The sequence below is a fragment of the Cynocephalus volans genome, chromosome 4 (assembly GCF_027409185.1).
Source record: "Cynocephalus volans isolate mCynVol1 chromosome 4, mCynVol1.pri, whole genome shotgun sequence".
In the NCBI taxonomy this organism is placed as follows: Eukaryota; Metazoa; Chordata; class Mammalia; order Dermoptera; family Cynocephalidae; genus Cynocephalus; species Cynocephalus volans.
This window is the reverse complement of record NC_084463.1, coordinates 115054266-115065692: the sequence shown is the minus strand read 5'-3', so window position 1 is coordinate 115065692 and position 11427 is coordinate 115054266.

The following is an 11427-nucleotide window of genomic DNA, read 5'->3' as shown; positions in this document are numbered from 1 at the left end:
ACAACTCCTTGTATTTGCCCTCCCTCCTTCCCTTGTCTCACTTCCCATTTTCCCTCATTTATGCTTTCCTGGGGTTAAACTCTCCTCTATAATGTTAGGGTGTAAGTTTTTGCTTCAGATCCTGTTTTTTAGGAAAGCCATGCGAAGACACTAGTGGCAGTGGTCCTGGGAAAGCAGACCTCATGACGGACTTGGGATTGGATTGTTCACTGATCTGAAGGCAACTGGGATCCCATGAGGGGGGAAAGCAGGGTGGTGATGAACCCCAGCATGCAGACCTCACAATTACTGAGGATTTCTTTCACCTGTGCTTAACTGGGAGGCAGAACAGTGGGAAAGTAGGTATTAAAATTATCAAGTGGCTGCTTCACTTGATACAATTGTATGGGGCTAACCTGTTTTAGGACCCAAAGAACACTCCACATACTCTAGAGGGGGTAGCTATTTGTCCTTGCTGCAATCGATACCTACTCTGAACATGAGTTTGCCTTCCCTGCTCAGCATCCCTTCTCATGGACTTCAGAATGCCTGATATCATGTCCCACACAACATTGCCTGGGACAAAGATACCCATGTACTCCAAAGAACGTGCAGCAATTGCCTTTCCATGTACTCATTCCCAGAAGCGTTCAGTTTATGGAATGGGGGAATGGCCAGTTAAAGGCTCAGCTAAGGCACCATCTCAGGGATTTCTGCAGAGTTTGGAAGCCGTCCTCCAGGAGGCAACAGGTGTATTAAACCAATAACTCATATTGTGCTGTGTCCTCAGTAACTAGAAAGTACAACTAAGAAATAAGGAAATAAGATTGGCACCTCTCACCCTTACTCCCTGACCTACTGGTAGCATTTGTTCTTCCCATCCCTGCAACCTTAGGTTCTGCTGTGGATCTCATGAAATCCTGGTGAACAAAAAGTAGATATTCGGACAACAAAGAAAACTTGTTAAATAACAAAAACCAAAGGGTGCTGATTGACTGACTAAGCTGGAAAGAAATTTCGAGTGACATGTCATAAGGCTACATGAGCATTTGGATCAATGATTGGACATATCTATTGAACAAGTTGTTTAGCAAATATATGTGAGGACTCAGAGGATGCCTGGGCTCTCAAAGAAGGGACATTTATCATCAAATAACTGATGGTGTTAGCACCAGAATGGACTCCAGCTTGACATTTGGTGGGGAGTATGGTGAGCAACCCGAGGTCAGGGACATCAGTCAACATCCTGATGTTTGAGAATATTTGGGGCACCCCATTTTCTGTCTGTATGGAGACATATTCTTGAATTCTGGCTTTTGGTGCATTACACATTTCACTCTTCCATCATTTGAAGAACTATTATTTTTGTAGAGATATTTTATGTGAGTAATACACAGGACATCATCAATATCTCTTAGAGAAAACCACTGCATGCTGCACCTACGTATATATTCCTAGGATATCTGGAAGATGGTCTCTGGTAAAAAGCTTTAAGGGAAAAATACATAAATCTAGTATCAAAGAAGAAGAACCAGTGAGGCTATTTAAAATAAAGAGAGATTTGAAGTGTTACTAGTAAACATTCACTAATGAAATATTCATAGAGACAGCTGTTCTAAGGACAAAAAGAATCATGTTAATGCATGCTGCTCAATGGAACTTGTACCCTGAAGAATTACAGAAACTGTACCTACAGCAAGATTCTGTTTACAGAATAGGGAAAAGTCCAAAAAGACCCAGCTGAAGAGTAAACCAAGAATATCTTTATTAAGTGGGTAAGTGGCCGGAAAACTTCCAGAATGTCTAGTCTGTATTATAGTGAAAGAAAACACCTTTCACTTCACTTGCCTCGAAGTTTCCAGCCACAGTCCCAGAACACAGTTTCTAACTTCAGATACTGTAGACTGTATGATTCCTACTGTGCTCGGTGTTGTGACTGTATCTGTGTATAATCTTCCACTCAGAAGAGGAGCATATAACTGTGTTCAAACTTTTTTAAAGCTTCTAAAAACCTTCACTGATTCTTGGTATAAAATGTGTCCACTTAAAACTAGGCTGTTGGGCAGATTCTGGGAAAGTGGGAGGTTGTGTATGAAGATATTATCAGAGATCCTGAAAATGTAATTCTATTTTATGTCCTGCAGCATTCTGGCACGACTGCTGTGTGTGCTGCCAAATAGTCTATTCATGGGGCAGAGCCGTTCTGTGGTGTTGGCAGGGGAAGTTAGTTCTCTGTTTGTGTATATATATATGAAGATGACACAAAAGCTAGCAGGTGGCAACTGACATGACTACTGCTTGCTCATTCAGACTTGTTCAAGTGAGAATATTTAATAGACAAGGATACACTCACTAGCTGACTGTTCAAGCAGGGTCTCACTGTGGTCAGTATCTTGGTGTCATCTCTTACCAAGCTCTTGTTCTGAGCTTCAAAATCTGGAAACAATTTTTTTTTCAGTTCACCCAGAGTTGACCAGACTTGGGGAACTAACTCCCATAAATTAAACTTATCCAAAAGTGATATATGTAATTTACAATGAAGGACCAGAATTTTATGTCACTTTCTAGAGCTCACTTTTCTTCATATTAAGATACCTGAGAAACTAAATTAGTCATCAGGATCTTTCTTAGTGAAAAGAAAAAAAATAAGGTATAAAAAATTTGATAGGCAAGATGGATATTTTGTCTCATCACTGGCAAAGCCTGGTAAGATCCTGCCCCACAACAGAAGTTACTTCTTTATGGATTAGAGTTCTCTGCTAGATACAGTCTTTGTGCCTCTGGGATAATGCTGAACTGACACCGACAAATTTTTCCCTTCCAGTTTTCCTTTTTCTTGACTTCATGTGAGATAATTCTATAAAACACAACTTCAAACAGACTGTAAAATGTGTTTATTTTTGCAAATATTTATTTATTGAAAAAATGTGTGCAAGTATTTATTTATTGCAGATATTGTGTTTCCTCCACCCCCAAAAAACAGGGTAATATTTTCAGTCCAAAATTGCAATATTGGGTCAGTAGGTGGTGGTTGGGTGGTAGAGTAAACTCAAAAATAATTTTTTAGAACCAGTTTAAAAATTGCTTATGTGGGTTTGGGAGAAGGGAATGACAACTTCATGAGATAATCAGAGTTGCAGTGAGGGATGAAGAGTCAGACTGAGGAGGTCATGTGTCTTTTGGATATGTGACCATTTGTCCCACATTTTTTGACACTTATAAATGCTGTTATGGACTGAATATTTATGTCTCCTCCTTCCCCAAGATTAATATATTGAAGCCCTAACCCCCCAAAGGGGTGGTATTTGACGGTGGGACCTTTGGAGGTAATTAGGTTTAAATGAGGTCATGAAGGTGGAGGTCCCATTATGATGAACACTTATAAGTGTCCTTATAAGGAGAGGAAGAGACATCAGAGCTCGCTCTCACCTCATGCACACAAAGAAGAGGTCATATGCGCAACATTGAGAAGGTGGCCACTTAGAAGCCAAGAGTAGAGGCCTCAGAATGAAACCTACCCTGCCGCCGCCTTGATCTTGTACTTCTAGCCTTCAGGACCATGAGAAATAAACTTCTGATGCTTAAGCTACCCCGTCTGTGATATTTTGTTATGCAGCCCAAGCAAACTAAGATAAATACCATCTGCAATAAGATCACGTGCATTGTTACACCCACCTTCCCTAAGTGATCTTTGCAGTATTTTTTGCTGGCCCATCTGGCACAAGCAGATCAATCCCTAACCACTATTCCTCAGCATGGTGAGTCAGGGGAGGGCAGTGCTTAGATCCACCAATAAGTAACCGCAAGTCTCTTTAATGGCATCTTGGAAATCTTCCAAGAAGCAGCATAAATGCCCTGGGTTCATTTATAGGTCATAATTTATAATTCGTCTCCAGGGTTTTAAAAAGAAGGATGTATTTATATGAAGATTGATGGCTCAGCATCTTTAACCCTGACTAAGTAGGTTTGGGACAATGTAGAGGCTACTAAAACTCCTGTCGTGGATAAATTTCCTGAAAGCTCTTTGAGCTCACCACTCTCAGGGGCTTCACCTAGTAAATCACTGGCTCTGTGGAAATTCATCAAAAAGACCAGGCCACAGGTGAATCTGCGGGAACCTGTGCTACAGCTGAAATGTGAGATTATTGTTTCTATGATCCCACGGTAGGTTTTGCTTATTCTGGAAAATATTTATTTATATCCTAAAATGTGCCAAGCACTTTGCAAAGGTTTTACCTACTTTATTGCTCAAAGCAAGCCTCTGTAGTAGGTACGATTATATCTACTTTATGGGTTGGAATATCTGGGCTCAAAGAGATTAACTAACTTTCTAAACATTATACATCTAGTATATGGTAAAGCTAAGAAGGGAAGTCTTATCCTTACTTTTCATTTCTATTCTCTTTTCACCAAACCCAGCTGCTTCTTACATCAACCCAAAAAACTTTAAAACATTATAGAAGTAGCCAACTGAGAAGTACTAAAAAGTATTCTGAAATTCAAGTTACCCCAGCATTATCAATTAACAGAAAACCTGTCCAGAAAGTAAACTTCTTCCTCCATCTACCCACGTGGAACTGTTTGATGAGACCCCTAAGAAAAGGGTGGAGGATGTTTTCATGGGGAAGCGGGTCTATTTCAGAGCCCAGTTCCCCATGAAAAAAAAAAAAAACCCAGTGAGTAGTGCTAAAGAGAGTTGTTTATTCCTTCCCTAAAACCTTCATTCTGTAATTAATCCTAGAAAGAGACTGTAATAGGTCTCTACATCTATCTTAAAAGACAACTCTTTCAATTTTTGATAATTCCTAAATTTCCAGCGTAGTATAGCACATGCTATTGACGTCCTCTTTGGAGATCAAATTGGGGCTGCTGGCTTTCTGCATGCCCTTCAGTGAATCGGCTCTCCATGAGTCCCTTCACCCTAACCCTATGTCAACAGCAGTAGCCCAAGATGCTGTGTTTGGGCCCTTTTTCCAATGTCTGGAGACACTGGGGCCTGTGAACACTTCATGGGGAAACTATTAAGGATAAGCCAATAAAACAAAGACTAACATTTTTAAACTTCTTATTGCCCTGTAACATTCATTCATGTAAACTCATGAATCTGACATTGAAAAGAGATTTAAATACATTCCAATTCTCTACTCTGCTCTTCACCTTCCCACCACACTCCCTCCTTCTCATTCCCTCTAACTCACCCCTTGCCGCAATAGAAATCAGCTTCCATCTTCCCAAGCAGCAGCACGCAGAGTATAAAAGAAACATCACAAAATAGGCGAGCACTAAAAATGAAGCCTTTTAACACAAATCAACTCCCTTTATGATTTTACCCGTGTAACTCATGCTTCACAGGCTCTTTATCTGCTAATGGAAAACCTCCCTTGTTTCCAACAAAGTCCCCTCAGAATGTTATTGCTGAGACTTCTGGGTGGGGGGTTCTCATTAATGTTCACGAGTAAGACATATTAGTCACCACAGAGCATCCACCACCTCTCTCCTAGGACACCCACTGGGTGATGTCTACTGCTGCAGCCAACACTCAGAGATGACCCCATCCACCAGGAACCATCACCTTCTATCTGGCCAGCAGCTCTTTGGGGAAACATCCCTGCTCCATTTTCAGTCTACATGTAGTTGGAGAACTGATCTCACCTCTAGATTACAGAATAGGCATGTGACCCAGGCCTAACCAACCAGAGTCCACGTCCCTTTTAAACTTGATAACATTTGGGAGGGGCATGTGATTTAAGCCAATCCAACTAGAGTCATGCTTGGGACTCTATGCTACTGGGCAAGTCGTGCTCTTTTTCTTTCAGAATCATTAGCTGAAAGGAAGGTGGGTGCCTGGAGCTACTGGCATGCGTCTTTGCCACCACACTGGGAAAAATCTGCTAAGAAAGGAACTAATATAGGAAAGCAGAATCAAGATGTAAAGAAATCGAGACAACCTGAAGACATTACTTCAATTCCAGATCCAGCCACGACTGAAAACAGGATTATACACCTTCAACCTCCCACTCGTATTAATCAACGAATCTTTTTTAACTTCAAACTACTCTGAGATGGGCCTTGTCACATAACCGAAAGACTTCTAACTAATGCACTTAAATAGTCATATCTACTTTGGGCTTGTAAAGCCTCACATCTAATACAAAACATGAAACATTCTAACACCTATAACTCTGTCAGTAATGGAATTAATTATTTTCCAGGTTAAAATAACGTTCTCAAATGTCTTGTTCACCCAAAAAGATTACCCTTTATTTGAGAATCTTCCCCAAATCAGGAATGATCTTTCTGGGCCTGACTGTACCTTGATATGTTAAATTGCTTTGAGATGGAAATCTTAGAAAACTAAGAGAAAGAAACAGGGCAGAGGGTCTCTCACATGCCTTTTTATTCCACATTAAATATAATGTTCAGAAATCCTTCAATATCACCTTCTTAGCATTCAGCACTCTGCCTGAAAGTAGGAAATGTCAATTATTCAGGCTGTCCTGAACCCCAAGCTGGATTGCTCCTTCATGTTTGGGATAAATAACATTAAGCAGGGCATGTGAAGCCTACAGCCAGACCTCTGCAGGGATCTCTGATTCAGGTCTACAGCACAATAGAAAAGCTGCTCTGTCCTTATATTACACTCCCTGAGAATGAAAGCAGAGGATAATCTCTACCCATAAACTCTCTTAAATTTGATTTCATTGAAACCTTGTTTGGTTGAAGGCTTCATCAGGGGTATCCAATTTGATCTCACACAAAGGGAATTGCTTTCCCTAAATATATTAAGGCAACCTTTCTTGTTCCTCCTCAGAATCACCCGGGGCATGTGCTTGAGGTTGTTCTTAACACTTTCAAAAACAAAGTTGTCAAATTGACAACTCTTTATTTGGGGAAGGGGAGATTATTTGGGGGTTTTTGTTTGCTTCCTTGTTTTTTTTTTTTTTTTTTTGCTTTTTATTTAGAAATAATCTTAGATTCACAAGAAGTTGCAAAAATGCTATAGAGTTCCCCTATACCCTTCCAACTTCCCCCAGTGACCAAATGAGGAAATTGACATCAGTACAATACTATTAACTAAACTACAGACCATGTTTAAATTTCACCAAACATTAAATGTATTTATTTCACCCAGGGCATTTTTTAAAACACAGCCATCTGCCCCCAGCCTCACCGCAGCTTCTGATTCATATGGTCTGGGGTAGGACCTGGGCATGAATATTTTATAAGAATTTCCTCAGGAGACTCTGCAGCCAGAGATGAGAACCACTGGATTAGAGAGGGAGATATGTTCAATAGTGCGAGCTAGCAAAATTCCCAACCAAAGGAATGGAATTAGGATATGTTAATTCTTTTCTCTCAGAGCAATCAGACAGATATTTTATGTGCACAGTGACATTTGTCCTATGACTTTAGCCCCTCCATAATCTAAGAATAATGATAATAAATTTATTAATGGCCTACCTCCTCTAGAGAAGGAAAAAGCCATTACTTGGCAGTGAAATGTAATATTCAAACCTGCAAGGAGAACATGTCCCAAGGATTTCCCTATGATGTCACCATGTGATATCACCAAGGTCAAAGTTGATTGGACAAGTCATTGATAGAACTGGTCTATCTCCTGAGAATCTAGACTAAGAAGTGCCTATATTAAAAAAAGAAAAAGTGCAGTGCTCAGGAACTGTGGCACAGTCATTTGAGCCATGTAGACTGGGCACCAGGGACAGGCACATGAAGACAAGCTGTCTGGGTTTCTATCTACTTCCCAGCTCCTGGTCCAGTCCTTCTTAGGGCTGCACTCTTGCCCATTGGTTCCACTTATCACCCTGCATTCTTTTAAGAAAATCATTTTTTGTTTAAGCCAAATCAAGTTGGCATCTAATGATTCAGCCGAAGAACTGAATTGATCACCATTTCTCAACCACACCATTCATTTCAGTCTTCTGTGGCTCTGCCCAAGCTGTTTCCTCTGGCCTGGAATTCAGCTTTTCATCTCTGGTTTCCTAAAGCCTAGTTTAGTGTCTGGAACAAAGTAGGTGCTCACTTTCTGCAGCAGACAGAATAATGGCCTCCCAAAGATGTCTGTGTCCTAATGCCTAGAAACCATGAATATGTGACCTTGCATGGCAAAAGAGACTGCAGATGTGATTAAATTAAGAATCTTAAAGTGGGGACATTATCCTGGATTATCTGGCAGGTTCTATGTAATTACAAGGATCCTTGTAAGAGGGGAGCAAGATATTGAGGAAAGTGGGAAAAAAAAGATGTGACCACAGAACTTGGAGTAATGTGCTTTAAAAATGGAGGAAGGGGCCATAGGACAAGGAATGCAGTTAACCTCTAAAAGATAGAAAACAAAGGAAACATATTCTCTGAAGTCCCCAGAAGGAACACAGCTCTGCCAACAACTTGGTTTTAGACTTCTGACAACCAAAACTGTAAGAGAATAAATCTATATAGTTTTAAGCCATTAAGTTTGGGATCATTTGTTACAGCAGGATTAAGAAACTAATACGCTTACATTCACTGACTGGTTGAATGAATGGTTGAATAAAAGCATGCGTATTCAAGGTTTCTGTAGAGTATTTTCCTACTTCTATCCCTGATGTAAATGCAGCTACATGAAGTCCAGACAGTGGCCAGATCTACTGGCTTTCTGAAGCCTCACAGAGTTCAATTGATCCTTAATCACATGCAAAGAATCAATGAGCTCCCCGCCACTACCCTCACCTTGAAAGAGGCTCCTCAGCTGCATCCAGACCAACATCAGGTTGCCTTTGGCTGGCTAGAAAGTGAATAAATATCAGCTCTTCCTCTTAAGTCACAGAATAAACTGAGGTCGAATTGTGATCATCTCTCAGAGGTGAGATTTTGGGTGATTACTTTTATATTTATGCTTCTCTGTGCTTTTATAACTCTTTACATTAAATCCATCTTTTGATAATGAGAAAATAGTAAAATAATTCCTCTTTTCCCTAGGCTTTCAAAATGCACTTCTACGTCAATGACTGTATTGTTTCTGGAAAACGAGTCAACAATTTACAAGAACCATCTTGTTTTCAAAGGAAATGGGCATTAAGATAAGAATGGAGTGTTATATGGGATTAGGCTAAATGTTTTTCTCCATCTCCTCTGATTGCAATCAGTATCTGTAGTCTAGTGAGGCATCTCTCTGCATGTTGTGAGTGGAGGAGCAAACAGACTGGCCAGGTGATGCAGGACTCTAGCCTCAGCATTACTTGCCTATCTTTTTTTTTTTTTTTTTAATGCCAGGGTTGCCAAGTGTCTTTCTGCAAAGGGCAAGAGAGTAAATATTTAGGCTTTGTAGGCTATATGATCTCTACCACAACTACTCAACTCTGTTACTGTAGTGTGAAGACAGCATTGACAACTCGTAAGTGAATGTGTGGTGGCATTCCAATAAAACTTTATTTATACACACTACAATTTGCCCTGCATATAATTTCCGTGTGTCATAAAATATCATTCATCTTTTGATTTTTTTCAACCATTTAAAAATGTAACAAAAATTCTTAGCTCACATTCCATACCAAAACAGGTCTCCCAAGCGGATTTGGCCTGTGGGCTGCAGTTTGCCAAACTCTGGTGTGTATATACATGCACATATACATATATGTACATATAAATATTTTTTTTAAAACAGGGAGTTCAAAGAGTAGCTTTTACTCTCAATTAATTATGTAATAAAGAGTTTCATAAAAATATATTATTATCAGAAACACACACTAAAGCCACTGCCTTAGTCTGTTATTGTACATATACTACGATTACACCTAAATATTTAGAATCTTTACATGATTAAAAGTTACTGACTGCCAAAAATCATTATCTTGATTTTTTTAAATATTGTATTTTATCTAATAAGGTACTAGATAGGGATCTTAAAAATACCTGTTAGTAATAATATATACTACACATGATGTGGTGTGGCAAAACTGAACCCTAGTGTTTATGAGTTGCCACTTAGCTATGCAACTATTGTCCACATAACAGTGGACATGAAATGGTAAAACAAGAATGCCCCCAAGTGGCAGCAGCCATAGGAGATAGAATCTCAACCAGGAACCTCTTTTCACCAAAGTAGGCAGAACCAAATCCCTGCATTGCTACTGTAAAGACAGAACGTTGATCACCCATATGAAGAAGACAGAGTGCTCAGATTAGAGAAGGTCAGGAAGCAACAGGACCTGGTAAATGGAGAGATAGGTCATTCCTAGGGCAATTAGAAATTATACTTTGCAAAGTTTATTGGAGGTAACAATACTCCTTAGAAATACAATTGAGAAATACTGGACTCTATGTGAACTTTGAGCAGGTTCATAAGCAGATTAAGAATGGATGCTCTAATAAAAGGAAAGAGCAACCCAGGGAAATAATACTCATAGCTAACAAGTTCCGAGAGAGAGTGCAGTGTGATGTTTATATTCGTGGACTCTGAAGCCAGACTGCCTGGGACTGAACCCCAGCTCTGCCACTTGCTAGCTGTGTAATTTAACCTTCCCTGCCATCTCCATGCCATTATGAAGTAATACTATCTGCTTCTTAGGGTTTTGTGAGTGATAAATGAATTAATATGAGGATACTTTGAAAAGTGTGTGGAAAATTTTAATTAAAAGATAATATGAATCCTTCCATGAACTTTTTGAAGACCCCTTGTATATTATAAAGTTCCTAGAATGGTACTTAGCATAAAATGAGAGTTATGTCAGTGTTAACCACTGTTATAATATCTTTTTTAAATTTTTATTTTGAAGACTTATTTCATGCCAGTCACAATGCCATGATTAGAAAAGAAATTAACTCACTTCATTCCCAAAACAATCCTATGAGTTACACCATTATTTCCTATTTTACTGATGACAAAATTGAGGCAGAGAAAGGGCAGATAATTGCCCAAGAGCACAAAGCTGCTAAGTCTTAGAGACACACTTGAGCCCGCGTATTCAGGCTGAAGCACCAATGCTCTTCACTGTCTCCCAGTGGTAAAGGATGGCTCAGGACAAACGTGACCTGAAAAAAAAAAATCCCATGCCTGCTCTTCCCTCTTAACTCCAGTCTGCGCCTCACTATCTTTTCTTGGATGTATGACAGGTCTTGCAAACTTAGGTTCAAAATGATCTCCCAGTTTCCCCAAAACCTGCTCCTATCACAATCTTCCCCATTTTAGTTAGTGGAGACACCATCCTTCCAGTCACTCAGCCCCAAAACCTTGAAGTCATCCCCAAATTCTCTTTCTCTCACCCCACACATCCAACCTAACAACAAATTCCATCTGGATCTGTCTTCTAAATATGTCACACGTCTGCCATGTCCCTCCACCTCCACTGCTACCACCCTGTTCTGTCACTCTCACATCTCCTGCCCTGGTTGCTGCAGTAACCTCTAACTGGTCCCCCCACATCCACTCTCACACCCTCTCCAGTGCCCCCA